The sequence below is a fragment of the Jaculus jaculus genome, chromosome 1, assembly GCF_020740685.1.
Source record: "Jaculus jaculus isolate mJacJac1 chromosome 1, mJacJac1.mat.Y.cur, whole genome shotgun sequence".
NCBI lineage: Eukaryota > Metazoa > Chordata > Mammalia > Rodentia > Dipodidae > Jaculus > Jaculus jaculus.
Genome location: NC_059102.1, coordinates 154,780,142 through 154,798,077, shown reverse-complemented (window position 1 = coordinate 154,798,077; position 17,936 = coordinate 154,780,142). Strand labels below are relative to the sequence as shown.

The 17,936-nt window shown below is 49.9% G+C and overlaps 1 pseudogene; it reads right to left on the bottom strand.

Annotated features, from left to right (window-relative positions):
• Positions 1–2,654: 2,654 nt before the first annotated feature.
• Positions 2,655–16,399, bottom strand: LOC101597474 (annotated as a pseudogene).
• Positions 16,400–17,936: the final 1,537 nt, after the last annotated feature.

Here is a 17,936-nt window from a genome sequence, read left to right as displayed (position 1 = left end):
TGACTTCTATATCTCATCTAGATTGAGCTGTGAAGCTGGCTCTGTGTTTGGGGAGCTGTGGGCTCAGTTCAGCTGGTTAGGTGGGTCCGCTCTTCAGAGCGGCTATGCCAGCTGCTGTGTCAGGGAAGGGGAGGCTCCCGTCCCTCGGAGTCCAGAGATCTCTAGCGGTGTTCCGGGTGCTGATGGGTGGGGCGAGGGGAGGCTGTGGAAAGCTGCCTGGAGTTATTTGGGAGCTGCTCAGCTGTCCCTGTTTCCTTCTCCTTCACGTTCTTTTGGTTTTGGAGGGCTGCTGTACATCTTGCCATTTTTAAATGAGCAGTTCAGACATGTTAAGTGAGGTATAGCCATCCCCACCACCTACTCCAGAACTTTCATTTTCCCAAACTTAAGTTCTGTCTCCATGAAACACAGATGGCCTCCCTCCCAGCTCCTGTCACTCCATGGGCTTTAAGTGTATGGTGACTCTGGGGACCGCACAGGAATGGAACCTTGCAGTGCATCTCCCCGTGTGACTGGCCTGTCTCACTCGAGGCCCATCCACATTGCAGCAAATGCCAGAATTCTTTTCTTCATCTTATTTACTTGCATGGAGGGTGAGAGGGAGAGGATGAGAATGAATAGGCGCCCTAGGGCCCCCTTGCTACTGCAAATGAACTCCAGGTGCATGTGCCCCTTTTTGCATCTGGCTTTATGTAGGTATAGCATTGAACCCAGGCAGTCAGGCTTTGTAAGCAAGTGCCTTTAACTGCTGAGCCCTCTCTTCAGCCCAGAATATCCTCCTTCTCAAGGTGAAGGACATTCTGTCTGCGCAACTGTACCTAGCTGTTCATTGGCTGATGGACGCTTTTGTGGGCACTGCTGCCCTGAACATGGCTGTGGGGATCTTCTTGGACACCCGGCTCTCAGTTCTTTTGGGCGCACACTCAGAACGCTGGGTCACACGGCATGGGTTACTTGCTTTTCTCATTGCCGTGACAAAATCCCAACAAGGAGCAGCTTAAGGGAGGAAGGGCTTATTCTGACTTACAGTTTGAGAGGATACAGCCCATCGTGGTGGGGAAGCCATGGCAACAGGGATAGGAAGCAGCTGGCCACGTTGCATCCACACTCAGGAAACAGAGAACAGACAGAAAAGTGGGGTGGGGGGGACTGGGCCATAAAACCTCAAGACCACCCTTAGTGACTAACTTCCTCCAGCTTGAGTTTATGGGGACATTTCACATTCAAACCACAACATGGTAGTTCTATGTTCAGCTTTTTTTTCTCTCTCACAGTTGGAAGATTTTATTATATACATACTTTCAGAGAAGACAGAGAAATGGGTCTGATATTTCTAATTCATTGTCTTGATTACAGAAAATACAAATGCTCACAATGACTTCACAGAAATTGCACTGTTTGGGGCCAGTGAGTGGTGTGACGCACCTATAATTCAAGCACTTGGGAGGCTGCGGAGGCTCCTAAGTATGAGACCAGCCTATGTCACAGAGTGAGATCCTGACTCAAAAAGCAATATTATCAAAATATTTGGGATAGATACATTTCCAAATGTCTTAACCATATGCCCCAAAAGATTAACAATAGCCAACAGCAAACTACAGTGTAGTTATCAGTCTGGGAGATGATTGTTCTATTAGACAAATTCTGTGTAGTTCAGGCCAGCCTTAAACCTTGTGATCCTCCTGCCTTGGCTCCCTGACTGCTAGAATTACAGGTATGTACCACTACACCCGGCCACTCTGGAACATCTTGTTCCCTCAGAGAACCCCTACCCTGATGTCTGCCACGAGGTGGGCACAGGCCATACCCTTGTATAGCCCTACTTCTCTCACAGCTGAGGGGCCCTGTACAAGGCCAGTCCTTGAACTCTTCAGTGAGCTCAGATAACAGCGGCATCAGGATCTCCAACTGAGCTGAGACATTGGTTGTCAACTCATGAAGCCATGTGAGCCGAATCTTTTTTAAAAGTTTTTTTTTTAAATTTTTATTTATTTGAGAGTGACAGAGAGAGAAAGAGGCAGATAGAGGGAGGGAGAGAGAATGGGCACACCAGGGCCTCCAGCCACTGCAAACAAACTCCAGATGTGTGCGCCCCCTTGTGCATCTGGCTAACATGGGTTCTGGAGAATTGAGTCTCGAACCAGGGTCCTTAAGCTTCACAGGCAAGCGCTTAACTGCTAAGCCATCTCTCCAGCCCAATCTTTTGACAAAAAGATTAAGTGACAAAAGTTTCTAGACATGAGAATATATAACATAAGTGAGCTGTTAACAAAGCCATATTCATTCCCCAGCAGGTTTTCTGCCAGAGCCAAGGGGCGGCTCAGATCTGCTCTGGTCCCCTGAGGAGATGACATAGGGCTGTTCAGTCCCCAGGACAAGCTAGCCTTCTGCCCAAGAAGGTTCTTGCCCCACACCCCACGAGGCTGTGCTGGTAGGCACAGTAAAATAGAGAAGCTTGCAAAAAGGCCATCAGACATGAAAATTTCCCTTTGCAGCCCGGGCCCAAGGTTAAGGACCAAAACACGGTGCCTGGGATATTTCCACCTGTCTCTTCCTGCAGGCAACATGACACTGAAGCCCAGCCCATCCTGGATGAGAAAGGGAAGGCCACAGCCAGGCTGCCACCTGAAGAGGGTACAGTCTCATGGGCAGCCTCAGGACTGGGTGATCTTGTCAGGCGGCATGAACCCCGGGTCCCCAAGGGTCCTGAGTGCAACAGGGTTACTGGGTCGGATCATCAGGTGGGCGTTGCTGCCACTGTTGAGGGACAGTCGGAGCCAACCTTCTGGGGGAAATTACAGTGGTCTGCAAACGATGTAGAAGATGAGATGAGATTGGCATGGCATATGAAGATCTCATAGCTATCTGCCTCCTGCTTGGCATCTTGCTTGATGGATATAGTTCTGGAAGGCAGCCTCAATCCAGGCTCCATCTTCATAATACTGCACAGCCTCTGGCTTCCAGTGAGACACAGGTGGATCTGGCTCAATGGGAGCGCCTTCCCTAGGAGGTCTGTGCTCACTCTGGACACACCTGAGAGGTGCTTGCTGATGGTATCTGTGGTCTCTACTGCGCGGGTCGCGGAAGAATGGATGATTTTATTAAACTTTAACCCTAAGCTCACAAGTCGGGGCCCAGTGAGTTCAGCCTGTTCCCAAGCCGGTGGGGTTAGTGTGCGGTCCTTTACCAAGGCACTGTCCATGTGGTATTGAGAATGCCGGAAGAGGAAGGTATGCCTCCTGGCCTTGGCCTTGTGCTGGTCCAACCCGGAGACCAGGTCTTCTTCTTCTCCAGATTCCGCTTTTCTCTTCCGCAGGTTGATCAAAGACAGTGGTTCTTGCCTGTCCCAGTTGGGGTCCCAGGCCCCGGGGCCCCATTTGCACACTCCCTGCCCAGGTCAGTGGCTTGGCAACTTGCGGCTCTGCATCCTCTGCCTCCATGTGGCTTGCCCACCACCACTGCTGAGATGTTCAATTTTAAAAAGAGAGGCAGATAGAAAATGGGCACGCCAAGGCCTCTAGCTACTGCAAACGAACTCCAGCTGTGTGCGCCCCCTTGTGCGGGTGTGCAACCTTGCATGCTTGTGTCACTGTGTGTCTGGCTCACATGGGATCTGGAGAGTCAAACATGAGTCCTTGGGCTTTGTATGCAAGCGCCTTAACCGCTAAGCTGTCTCTCCAGCCCTGAATCTGGCTTTATGTGGGAACTGGAGAATAGAACTTGGGTCCTTAGACTCCACAGGCAAGCACCTTAACTGTTAAGCCATCTCTCCAGCCCCTGTGTTTAGTTTTTGAGGAACTGTATAGTTTATTTCCTTTCTCTGTGGTGCTGGGAATGGAACCCAGGGCCCCATGAATGCTGAGCAAGCATTCTAACACCCTGGCCTTGGTTCATTCCTTTCTGTTGCTAAGTGGCAATCCACTGTGCGGATGGTTGCATGTGTCTCTCCTCCTACACACTGAAGGACGACTCCGTTGCTTCTATGTTTTGGGCGTTATTATTATTGTTGTTGTTTTGGGTTTTTGAGGTAGGGTCTCGGGCTAGCCCAGGCTGACCTAGAATTCACTATGTAGTCTCAGGGTGGCCTCGAACTCACAAGGATCCTCCTACCTCTGCCTCCCGAGTGCTCGGATGAAAGGCGTGCGCCACCCTGCCCGGCCTGTTTTGACAATTATGAATAAAGCTACTTCATAAGCATTCCCATGCAGGTCCCTTGGAGGGCATGTTTACAAATCATTAGCTAAATTACAAAGGATGCAATTGGTGGCAAGGGAATGTTTAACTGTGAGAAGCCTCCAAGTTGTCTTCCAGAGTGGCTGAACCAGTTTGCACTCCCACCAGCAGTGGATGAGAAAGAGGTCCTGTCCTCCACAGCCTGGCCAGTGCCGGGCCGTCGGCATTCTGCCACCAGTATGTGTGAGGCAGTGCCTTGTTATTGCTGTTTCATGTTTTTATTTCGTGTGTGTGTTTGTAGTGTGTGTGATACAGTAAGTGTGGGCCGTGTATGTTTTTTGTGTGAATACATATACACACACACAAGAGGCCAGAGGAGAATGTCAGGTGCCCTTCTATTGCTTTTCCCCTGTGATTTTTGGGGGTAAGATCTCTTACTGATGCTGGAGCTCACCCCCTTCTTTTTGGCTACTCTGACTGACCAGTGAGCCCCATTGATCCTCCTGTCTCCTCCCTCTATGGCACTGGAGTTATAGGTATTCAGGGCCAGGCTTTTTACCGGTGTGTTGGGAATTAAACTCAGGTCCCTAGGCTTGTGGAGCAAGAACCCTTACCCCTGAGTTATTGCCCCATCCCTTCTCATTGTTTTGTTTTTGTTTTTCAAGGTAGGATCTTGCTTTAGCTCACGCTGACCCAAAATTCACTACGTAGTCTCAGGATGGCCTCAAACTCATGGTGATACTCCTACCTCTGCCTTTCAAGTGCTGGGAATGAAAGCCCAGTTCTCATTGTTTTAATTCACAATTCCAAAATAACATATGCTAAGCACCTTCCATAGGAGTCATTTTGAATGATACGTTTAATAATTTTAGTCTCCGTTTCTTGCTACTGTACTGAGTCATAAAACTGACTGGTTTTTGTGAGGTTGTCCTTGGGATGTCATTGACTAGTTCTGGGAGGCTTTGTAGGGTAGAGTGAGTTTTCCTTCCTGTCAACCACATCATCAGTAAACCGAATGTTTTTGTTTTTCCCTCCGATGTCTTTGCAATTCTTTGCACCCTACAACTGAATGGGGTGATGTCTCCTAGGACAGCGTTGCAGAGTGAGAGTGAACATTCTTGTCTCATTCTCAATTCCACAGGACACATCTGTTCGTTTACCACTGAGCATCTGCTGTAGGGTGTGGGTGACTCAGCCAGCAAGGAGGACTCGGCTCTTCCCCGCCCTGTGAATGGTGCTGGAGGCTTGAATGAGATTTTTCCTGAATCTATAGAAATCATCACATTTCCTCCCTAGTCTTCTCATATTGTCAAGTTATGTCAGTGTCAAATGTTCATCCCGTCTTGCGTTCCTGAGACAGCCACCCTTGGCTGTGGTGTGTTCCCCAAGGTGTCAGAGGCAGCTGGGTGGGAATACTGTGTGCCATAGGGAGACCTGTCTCCAAGTCAGCTGTGGACATGGCTCTGTAACTTCCTTCCTGTCTTTGATCCATCTCATGCGCCTCACTAAAATCAATATGAATCACGGAGTAGAGGCTGGAGAGACGGCTCAGCAGTGACAAGTGCTGGCTTGCAAAGCCTGCCAGCCTAGGTTCCATTCCCCAGCATTCAAGTAAAGCCCAATGCAAGGTATTGCAAGCATCTGAGATCCCAATAAACCCATGACAATGGGAGGAGGAGCTAGAAGATGCCAGAGCTCCTGGGCCAGCTGGACTGACCTTCGTTTGCAGTGACAAGAGACCCTGTCTCAAAGAAGGTAGAAGATGAACACAGACATCTCAAAGTTGTTATATAGCCTCGATACATGTGCTATGCCATGTATGCCCCCCAATTTATTTTTTAAACGTTTATTTATTTATTTGCATTTGTTTATTTGACAGAGAAAAAAGGAGAAAGAGAGAGAGAGAGAAAATGGGCATGCCAGGGCCTCCAGCCACTGCAAAAGAACTCCAGATGCTTGCACCCCCTATGCATCTGGCTTACGTGGGTTCTGGGGAATCAAGCCCAGGGTCCTTTGGCTTTGCAGGCAAACCTCTTAACCACTAAGCCATTCCTCCCACCCCACAATTTATATTTTTTATTAATTATGGACATATTTAGTATGGAATCATCACGTGTTGGTACCAACCTTTCCCTCATCCCTACACCCTTTCCAAAGGGGGCCCTCCTCATTGGGGTCTCAGGTTATCCCCATGGGGATTGTGGGCTATGCATTGTGGGAGCAGCAGTCAGTTATCAGGAAGAGGCAGTGCCTCTGGGCATGACGTCCTGACTTACAGCTCTAACAAGCTTTCCACCCCCATCTTCCACAAAATTCCCTGAGCCGTGTTGGGTGTGTGTGTTTTAAGCCTACTCCAGTGAAGGGCTCTTAGGAGCCTCTGGATCTCTACTTTGGTAGGTGTTGAGTGTCGTCAGTGTCTGTCTCCTTTGCCCTGGCATTGAAAATAAATAAATTGCAGGGAGTGGTGGCGCACACCTTTAATGCCAGCACTAGGGAAGCAGAGGTGAGAGGATCGCAGTGAGTTCAAGGCCTCCCGGAGACTGTAGAGTGAGTTCCAGATCAGCTTGGACTAGAGCAAGACCCTATCTTGAAAAACCAAAAATAAAATAAATAAATAAATTTTTAAAAAATGAATTGGAACTGTTCCTTCCTTTTTTATTTTGGAGAAAGATGATGTGAAATGTGTACTATTACTTCCTGAATGACTTTATATAACTCATCAGTGAGGCTGCCTGGACTTGGAAGGCTTTTGTTTGCTTTTGTATTTCCCTTGATTGATTATTTTCCCCCTCAGGGTAGGGTCTTGCTCTAAACCAGGCTGACCTGGAATTTACTATGTAGTCTCAGGGTGGTCTCAAACTCATGGTGTTCCTCCTACCTCTGCTTACTGAGTGCTGGGATTCATGGCATGCACCACCATGCCCAGCAAGAAACACATTTAAAAAATTTTTCTTGGGCTGGAGAGATGGCTTAGTGGTTAAGCGCTTGCCTGTGAAGCCTAAGGACCCTGGTTCGAGGCTCAGTTCCCCAGGTCCCACGTTAGCCAGATGCACAAGGGGGCGCATGCGTCTGGAGTTCGTTTGCAGAGGCTGGAAGCCCTGGCGCTCCCATTCTCTCTCTCCCCCTTTATCTGTCTTTCTCTTTGTGTCTGTCGCTCTCAAATAAATAAATAAATAATTAAAAATTTTTTTTTTCTTGAGGGCTAGAGAGATGACTTAGTGGTTAAGGCATTTGCCTGCAAAGCCTAAGGACCCAGGTTCGATTCTCCAGGTCCCATGTAAGCCAGATGCCCATAGTGGTGCATGCATCTGAAGTTTGTTTGCAGTGGCTGGAGGCCCTGGTGCTTCCATTCTCTTTCACTTACTCTCTCTGTCCCTAATAAATAAATAAAAATAATTTAAAAATGAACTGAGCTGATAACTTCCTCCATGTAGACCAGCTGACAGAAAGCTAGAGGAAGTTATTCTGCATGCAGTTCAATGGGAGAGAGAGAAATCACCAGTGAAGAAAATCCACAGTGGACACTGCAAGCCTTATATTTGGCCAACCAGGCCAAATGAGCCAATGGGTGCAATAGTGGTAGGTCTGTCATGGTGGAAACCAACTTCCCTCTAATTGGACTGGAGGCAATGGCTGAGTCATTTCTCCAGCCTGGTGATAGAACGACCTAATGGAGTATATGGCGGGACACATAGCGTTGCACTGGTTAAGTTCAACTTCTCACCCCATGGTCGGGAACAGACCCCTGATACTGAAAACTTAAAACAGGGGTAGTCATGAGCCCTAGGGGTGTAACGTCTGATGCTGTCTGGCTGAAAGTATATGCTGTGCTCACCAAACTGCCCAATAAGCACTTCTCTTAATGTTCATACCCATATACTAATGCTACTCTCACTTTTGGTTAGACAATCTTCTCTTTTCAGATGGCAGTGACCTTGGGATGACTCAGAAGGCACCATGGCACTGGAAAAAAGTGACCGGAGTGCTCAGTACTGCAATGTCCCTATCACACCTTCCAAGGCTCAGGGTCTAATGCAGAAGAGGTGGCAGAAAGAATATAAGTGCCAAAGGAAGGGTAGGACTCCTTACAACGTGCTCCCCCCAGACACAAAATGGCCTGGATATCCATGACCTCACAGTGCCTGACACTACCTGCATAAGGCCATCATAATAGGAGGAAAAGATGATGACATCAAAATAAAAGAGAGACTGAGAGGGGAGGGGATATGATGGAGAATGGAGTTTCAAAGGGGAAAGTGGGGAGAGGGAGGGCATTACCATGGGATACTTTTTATCATCATGGAAGTTATTCATAAAAAAATTTGAAAAAAAAAGTGTTTTGAATACTTTTTATTTGTTTATTTGAGAGAGAGAAGCGAGAAGAGAAGAGAGAGAATGGGACACACCAGGGCCTCTAGCCACTATAATTGAACTCCAGAGCGCCGCCATGTGCATCTGGCTTTATGTGGGTTCTGGGGAGCCAAACCTGGGTACTTTGGCTTTGCAGACAAGTGCCTTAACTGCTAAGCCATCTCTCCAGGCCTGACTGAAAATTTTAAGATACAAGAGCACTCAACCCATCTTTTCCTTCTTGAGAAAGCTGGGCGGCTCGCGTTTTGAAAGAATCTGCCTCATATCACCTTACTTGTCATATTTGTGTGTTCATGTGTGTTGTCTCACATGCCCGTGTTTACAGTGACCCTGCGGGCTCCGCTGCCTGGGACCTGCGCTTCCTCCTTGCCTGTCTTGCCAAGGCTTCTCCATGACAGATCTCTTCAGAGGACCAGTCTTTTGTTTTGATCAGATGTCTGCATTGCTTTGACGTTCTCTGTTGTATGGCTGTCTGTTTACACATACCCACACAGACTTTGTCTGCTTTCCTTCAGGTGCCCTGTTCCTTGAATTCATTAGTAAAGTCATTGGGCCTTATGCGGGAAAGGCTTGATTCTCTTTCTTTTTGTTTGTGCGTGTGTTGTATACACATGCATGTGCCCGAGCGACTCTCCATGTGCCTGCCTGTGGTGGCTGCAGTGGAGCACTGGGTGTCCCACTCCATTGTTCTTCTGCCTGTTCTTATTTGAGGCACAGTCCCGTGCTGATCCTGGAGTTTGATTTGTGTGTGTGTGTGTGTGTGTGTGTGTGTGTGTGTGCCTGGTGATTCTCGACTCTCTGCTGTGTTCCCCTGTGTGACCGGGGTTACAGACTTGCACGGCGATGCCCAGCTGGTTATGTGGGTCTTTTTTTTTTTGGTTTTTTGAGGTAGGGTCTCACTGTAGCCCAGGCTGACCTGGAATTCACTATGGAGTCTCAGGGTGGCCTCGAACTCACGGCGATCTTCCTACTTCTGCCTCCCGAGTGCTGGGATTAAAGGTGGTTATGTGGGTCTTAAGAATGACCGTCTCTCAGGCCTCCACAGGCCTCATGCTGATACAGGAAATCCTCTTACCACTGAGCCATCTCTCCAGCCCAAGGTTTTTGTTTTGTTTTAGAGGTAGGGTTTCAATGTCGTCCAGGCTGACCTGGAACTCGCTCTGTAGCATGAAGCTGGCCTCGAACTTGCGGTGATCCTCCTATCTCCGTCCCCAGAACGCTGGAATTAAAGGCATTGTGCTACCATGCTTGGCTCTAAGATTTCTTTTTTAAATTACCAATTCTATTTCTTTCCTTGATAGAAGATAATTCCAGATTAATTCTTGAGTTCTGCAGTCTCATATCTTTCAACAGATTAGCCACTTTCATCTTAGTTTCCAAATTTGTGTGGGCAGAGGAGTTTATAATACTACTTCATTAAACACACACATATACATTCATAACACATATGTTAACATGTGTTGAAAGAATATCTTTTAAAATATTTTATTTATTTGAGAGAGAGAAAACTGCAGATAGAGAGGCAAATAGAGATAGATAGAGAGAATAGAGATAGAGAGAGGCAAATATATATATATATATATATATATATATATATATATATATATATATATATATATATAGAGAGAGAGAGAGAGAGAGAGAGAGAGAGAGAGGGAGAGAAAGAGGGGTGGGGGAAGAATAGGCAGGCAGGGCCTCTAGCCACTGCAAACAAATGCATGAGCTACCTTGTGCATCTGGCTTTATATGGGTACTGGGGAATGGAACCTGGGTCCTTAGGCTTTTCAGGGAAGCACCTTAACGGCTGAGCCATCTCTCCAGCCCCGTGATGGAACGACTTAATGGAGTATATGGTGTGATACATGGTGTGCACTGGTTAGATTCAACTTCTCTTTCCTTAACCCACCCCTTCAAATTTCTAAGAATCAATATTCAGGCCAATTTTGTTTTTCACTTCTGCCTTGAAAGGGAACATGAGGTAGCTGTCCTCACGAGCCTGACTCTTTCACTCAGCAGAATCTTCCAGTTCCATCCATTTTTCTCCACAGGACTGGGGTGACCAATGTGCATGGCCATGCACAGCTGTTTGTGTGGGTCCTGGGGATGGAGCTCCAGTGGCCTCTCTGGCCTTCATGCTTGCATGGGAAGTGCTCTTAACCGCGGATCCATCTGTCCAGCCCTGAGCGAGCTTTATTTTACCTGACCACTCTACGTGCAGCAGGCAGAGGTGCCAGAGTGGGTCTGGCAGAGCCTCTAACAAGCTCTTTGTCTGGTCCAGCCTTGGGTTGGCACTCTCTGTGCCCATCACTCTTTTTGATCCCTTTCTGTGTACCCTCTACAACTGAGACCAGACCCAGAGCATCTGCAGGTGAGAAAGGGCTCCACAGGGCTCTGTGCAGGGGCTGGGCCAGGAGGCCAGAAGCTGGGACTCCACCCTCACTCTCCTGGGCCTCTGATGCCAGGCAGAGTTGTCTTTGCCCTCTGATGCTCAAAGTGTCTATTATCACCCCTTCCCCGGGTCCCAGAACCTGGTTCCTCACACAGCTCACAGGCACAGGGCACAGTGCCAAACTGCACCTGCCAGAAACCCCACTGTGGGTCCCTGGTGTGTGACTAGTTCACACTTAACACTTTCTGGCAGGAGTCTCCTCTAGGGACAAGGTGGCAGAGGACAAGCCAGCCTGGACCTGGCTTCTAGGACTCTGTTTCTTCAGCTGCTGTGTCCCTGAGCTTGGCAATCAGGAACACAGAATGCGCTGATGCTAAGGACAAGGCCCATGGTGGAAGAAACACCGGGAGAGGATGAGGAACCCCAACCCCGCCTGAACTGAGCTGGGGACAAGCCTCAAGGGCTCGTGGGCATCCACCTCCCGGGAGAAAAGGAGCTGGCAGCCTTGCATTTCTTCTCCTCTCCTATTTGCAGATGCTCTGAGTCTGTTGCACAGGGCCTACAGAAAAGGGGCAAAAAGAGTGCTGGGGGGGGGAGGACTGCAGGGATTGAGTGGTTAAGGCATTTGCTTGCAAAGCCAAAGGACCCAGGTTCAACTCCCCAGGACCCATGTGAGCCAGATGCACAAGGCGGGGCATGTATCTGGAGCTTGCTTGCAGTGGCTGGAGGCCCTGGTGTGCCCACTCTCTCTCCCTCTTTCTCTGTCAAATAAATAAATTCATTAAAATATCTTTAAAAAGGAAGAGTGGTGAGCACAGAGAGCTCCACCCCAAGGCTGGACCATACAAGGGGCTTATCAGTGGAGACTGCAGGGTTCTGGAAGACGGGAAGGAGGAGGACCCTTGGGATAGTGGTGCAAAAGACGGTCGTGGGACAAGTCAAGACCCTGGATGGGGTCGTTGCCGCCTCAAGATTCACAGACATGACTCCTGGACCTGTGCGATGGCCAGGAGCAGAGATGGAGTGCAGGTCGCTTCCGGGGAGGGATGGACACGTGAGACTTACTTTAAGCCTGAGACCAGAGCCTTAGATTTTGCACTGGCAGCACACAGGAACACAGCAGGCTGGACTGGGGGGAAGCAAGGCCTGCAACAGCTGGATTGGCAGCAGCTGGACTTTCAGGACCCACAAGAGCCACAGCAGCCCTTATTGTCCCCACAGGAGTCACAGCCCATTTTGGAGCACCCAGAATCCCCATATCTGGAGCAGGAACAGGCAGGCACCAGCCCCAGCAGTACAGGGGCACCCAGCAGCCTCCAGAACAGCCACAGCAGCCCGCGGTTATTGCTGGTAGTCTAGGGTGGAGTAGGAGAGCAGAGCAGGTGAAGAGAGGGGTGTACAAACACGGAGCCTCCAGAGCCTGGCGCCTTTGTACCCCTGCCCAGGGTCAGGTATGAGGCTGCACACAGGCTTCCTGGTTCTGAGGAGAAATTCTACCTGTTTAATGTTAAAGTCACCTCGCTGGTGTCAGACTTTTCTTTTTCTTTAGCTTTTGGCTTTGCCCGCATGTACAGGTGGGTTGAGCTGCTGAGCAGGGGCTCAGTCAGTGTTGACACTGTGCTCATCTCTGCTGCCTGCTTCATTTCAGGGCAGACTCAGGATCAGGGCAGACTCAGGGTCAGAACAGACTCAGGATCAGGGCAGACTCAGCGTCAGAACAGACTCAGGATCAGGGAAGACCCAGGGTTAGGGCAGACTCAGGATCAGGGCAGACTCAGGATCAGGGCAGACTTAGTATCAGAACAGACTCAGGATCAGAGCAGACTCTGGGTCAGAGAAGACTCAGGATCAGGGCAGACTCAGGATCAGAGCAGGTCTTTGCATAAGATCAGAGCAGGCCCAAGATCAGTGCTCAGCCCTGGATCAAAGCAAGTCCCTGGATTGAGAGGAGAATTGGGATGCCTTGCCTCCTGCAGTGTTTTGGCTGGAAAGTGGTAGCACACCTTCGTTCTTAGGAATCGTGACCCTGCCTCCAGGACTGGGTGGCTGAGGGCTTGCTTAGGTCTCTCAGATGGCGTGTTGGTTGGCACCTTGTGGTGGCTGATGAAACTGTCCAGTTGACAGAGCTGGAGAAACCATGAAAGCAAGTGCAGCATGCCACAGCTGGCAGGGAGCCATTGCTACCAACCTAACAGGCAGGTGAGGACATGGGGAACGGGAACCTTGAGAGGCTCAGCTGGGCGTCCATTCTGTACCCTGTGCCCAGACAGTGACCCTCAGGACACCAGCACTGTGCAGCCAAATCAGATGACCACTGAAAAGAGGGTGCACATAGGACATAGATGCCTCCATGTGTAGAGTTCTATCAGAATCCAGGGGCAAGGGGAAACAATTGAGGTGTTTTTCTGAGACCCCAGAGTGGGCAGAGCCCAGGTGTTGAAGGAGACGCGTTGAAACCTTGGCAATGATGGCAAATTGGGTCAGGAGTGCTCCTGAGTCTATGGTGTCCTGGAGCAAAATGAAAGCATGGGTCCGTGTCCTGGAAGGGCTAATATGCTTAGGACAGGAAGCCCGAGTTCCTCTCCTGGGCCATCTGTGCGTCCTTGGGAAAAAGACCACTTTCTCTGGGGTGGCTCGTGGCATAGATGGTGTGTACACACACTGCCTTGCCTATGGCAGCCCTGAGCCAGCAGAGCCTCCAGTTACCTCTCACTTGCAATCGGACAGCCCCTGGGCTGCCTCTAAACCCTGTCTATGTAGGCAAGGCCACAGTGACCATCCTGTCCACCTCCTCCTAGGATGGGGCTGCGACCGCAGGACAAGTGTCTGGGCTCAAGTCCAGTCTTCCACAGGAGCACCCTGAGGGGAACCCAAGCTCTATGGCACCAGGTTATTGCAAGACCTTTCTGGCCCTCAGAATCTTCTACAAAACAGATTTGACTGGATGGCTTCGGAGATCAGAGGTCATGGGAGTGAGTCCAGAGAGAGCCTAATTATCATCTCTCTCTTGCCTCCGCTTCTGGAGCCCAAGTCTCTCCCTGTCTGCTCCTACTTCCTTCCCAGGCACGGTCTGTTCCTCTTGTGGGCCAGTAGCCCTGGTCAAGGGAAAGGGGTGCTGGAAGAGCTGGGAAGAGCTGCCCAGGGCAGGCAAGGAATCTGCAAGAAATACATCTGAGCAGTGCATGGGCGCCCCCTGGTGGCAGTACACTCAGACTGTGGCTGGGGCTGGCCAAGGTCTTGTTTGGTGAACCTCAAGGTTCCCAGCAGTGACCATCTGGCCTGGGCAGTGGGTGCCTCAAGGGGCAAGACTAGGGCTGGCACAAGGAGGCAATCACTGGATCTAAACCTTGATCATCAGGTGCTGAGTGCCCCACTTAGTCCCCTGTCCATGAGGTGCTGATTACCCCACTTCGTCCCCTGTCCACGAGGCCCTGAGTGCCACGCTTCATCCCCTGTCCATGAGGTGCTGAGTACCCCGCTTCATCCCCTATCCATGAGGTGCTGAGTGCCCCACTTAGTCCCCTGTCAATGAGGTGCTGAGTACCCCGCTTCGTCCCCTGTCCATGAGGTGCTGAGTAACCTGCTTCGTCCCCTTCTCACAGAATGCCCCTGCGCTGACTTGGGCACTGCAGAAAGACAACAATAGGGGCTGGAGAGATGGCTTAGCGGTTAAGGCCCTTGCCTGCAAAGCCAAAGGACCCAGGTTTGATTTCCCAGGACCCATGAAAGCCAGATGCACAAGATGGCACATGCGTCTGGAGTTCGTTTGCAGTGGTAGGATGCCTGGTGTGCCCATCCTCTCCCTCTCTTTCTCTCTCCCTCTGTCTGACTCTGTCTCTCTCAAATAAATAAATATAAAATATTTATTTTTTATATTAAAAAAATATTTTTTTAATTTTATTTATTTATTTCTTTGAGAGCGACAGACACAGAGAGAAAGACAGATAGAGGGAGAGAGAGAGAATGGGCGCGCCAGGGCTTCCAGCCACTGCAAACGAACTCCAGACGCGTGTGCCCCCTTGTGCATCTGGCTAACGTGGGACCTGGGGAACCGAGCCTTGAACCGGGGTCCTTAGGCTTCACAGGCAAGCACTTAACCGCTAAGCCATCTCTCCAGCCCTAAAATATCTATTTTTAAAGAAGAAAGCAATAGAATAGGAGCCATGTTCAGAGCACAGTCTTTTTTTTTGGCAACATAACATATCTATTTTATTTTATTTTAATTAATTAATTTATTTTTATTCTATGTATTTATTTGAGAGAGCAAGAGACAAAGAGGCAGAGAAAGTGAAGGAGAGAGAGAATGGGTGTCCACCTTGCACATCTGGCTTATCTGGGTCCTGGGGAATCGAATCAAGATCCTCTGGCTTTGAAGGCAAACACCCTAACTGCTAAGCCACCTTTTCAGCCCTCTATTTTATTTTTAAAAACAAAATCCAAACTCCCTGAGCCCTTCCCATAAGGACTCTGAAGAGCTCACCACTTGAAGGCATGCAGTGATTCCTTCTTTCAGTGTAGCCAGCTTGTCTTTGGACCTACTGTATTCCTTTTTTGGGGGGTAGGGGATTGAGGTCAGGTCATGCTCTAGCCCAGGCTGACCTGGAATTCACTATGTAGTCTTAGGCTGGCCTTGAACTTACGGTGATCCTCCTACCTCTGCCTCCAGAGTGCTGGGATTAAAGGTGTGCACCCCCACGCCTGGGTGGCCCTACTGTGTTCTTGATAGGTCCACTTCTCCACACCTCGCCTCACTCAGGCCCCCAGGGAAGTGACTGTCCCCGCTGGCCTACCTGTCCACATCTTCTTGCCAGTATCTTTTTCTTCCAGAAACCCTCATCTGAGCCTTGCATCTATCGCTGACAAGTTCCTGTGTCTAGGCTGGACCCCCATCATGACTTTGGTCAGCTTTCCTGGGGTATCTGTCCCCCAGTCTGCACACACACATATTCCGTAGCGTGACAGGTAATCGGGTCATACCTATTGATTGAGATGGGAATCAGGAAGGTGGACAGAGAGGTAGGCGATAGCGCTGGGATTGAGAGGGTGCCACCTGGTGGCAGAAAAAGTGAATACTGGGGAACTGCCGGTGGAAGGAAAGACCTTTTGAAATCTCTGTCCTGCTCCTGGCATGGGAGGCCTGGTGTGTGTATGTGTGTGGTTGCTGGGGGGGGTGGGGGGGAGTGGGGTGGGGAGCAGTGGTGTAGTTGGTCTTCTCTGGTCGGGGTGCCCACCGGGAGTTGTGGGAGGAACAGAGGTGTGTGTGAAAATGGAGGGCTCATCCTCTAGGTGAGCATGCACCTCCAGTAGCCCCCAGCAGCCTCCCCTCAGCTTAGAAGCCTGAGCTCTGAGCAGTGAGAGGAAAGAAGAGACTTGCCCAGCACGGGACCGGGGCCGCCGCTGAGCAAGGCCGCCCTGCTCTCAGTCACTGCGCGCCGTGGTGGAAAACGACGGCTTGCCCGACGCCATCTTGCTCTGACAGATTCCATTTCACAGCCGCCACCGGCTCCGTTTTGAGGGTGCAGGATGACCTCCGAGCCTGGGTGGACATGAGCAGCGCCGCCCGGGAGGCACAGGCTTAAAGGACTTATTCTTAGGACTAGAAAGCCTGCCACCCCTATGCGTGTGTTGGGGTGACTTGGGACAGTTGAGAGCACATGGGTGTATTAAACTCGGATCAGGAAAGCCAGGTCCAAGAACTTACTGGGCACACCAGACCTAGGACAGAGCATAACCTCCTCACCTGGACCCCAACGAAGAGGACGCTGAGCGCTGCAGTGGTGACGGTCCCCAGAGATCATCATCTGACCACCCAGGATGGGCGCCAAGGAGACCCCGAGCATGTGAGGAGCCTCAGCCTGGCCCCTTCCCTGCTGCTGCTGCTGCCCCCTCCACTCTTCTTCTGCTGGTTTACCCATGTGGACCCATTATCTGTGCACTCATTTCTTCTTCTTAACCCCACCCTGCCCTTCATTTTGCCCGGCTCTTACAGATCGGCCCTGGCCCTGCGGCCTTCTCTACGGCGGCTCTCCCGCAGACCTCCAGCTGGCTGGTAAATCTCACCTGTATACACTCTTTTTATTTTATTTTATTTTTTAAAAATGACAATTTTAAGTCACATTTTAGAAGAGGGCACTTTTTAATTTACTTATTTGCGAGCAGAGAGAAAAGAGATGGGGTTGGGAGTGACAGGGCCTTTAGCTGCTACAAACACACTCCAGATGCATGTGCTACTGTGCGCATCTGGCTTTATGTGGGTCCTGGGGAATCAAACTTGGGTTGTTAGGCTTTGCAGGCAAGCGCCTTAACGGCTGAGCCATCTCTCCAGCCTTGTACATACCCTTGCATTGCTTTTAGTTCCCCAGCTCTGGCTCCTCAGGCCTCATTGACACTCTTTGGGTTTCTTTTTTTTATGCCTTTTAGTCTACATCATATACATAAGCTTTCCTAAAAATATTTTTAATGTATTTTATTTATTTATTTGAGAGAGAGAGAGGGGAGAGGGAGAATGGGTATGCCAGGGCCTCTAGCATGAACTCCAGATGCATGCACCGCCTTGTGCATCAGGCTTATGTGGGTACTGGGGAATCAAACCTGGGACCTTAAGCTTTGTAGGCAAGTGCCTTAACTACCAAGCCCTCTCTCCAGCCCTACAATAAGACTTTTCCTGGGTGATGTTTGGTGTGTGATTTGAGAGTTGATATTAGTAATTTAGATCTGAATTAAAAAAAAATAAGACACCTGCATCTGTCTTAGCCAGGTCTGTAAGGAAAGTGGAAGTATCTGGCAAATTGGTACTATTGAAGCTTTCATACCTCATGAATTTATTGTTATTGAATAAATTCTGGCATGGTGGAAAAGCACAGGCGTGTTCTTCCACATTTTTTGGCACAGCGGGCTCACGCTGATCACTCCGCATCCACCGTGGGCAGAGGCCGATCACCTCCCACGTCGGCACAGACCCAGAGCCGTGCTCAGCCTCTGCCTCCAGGCACTGCAGAGGGGG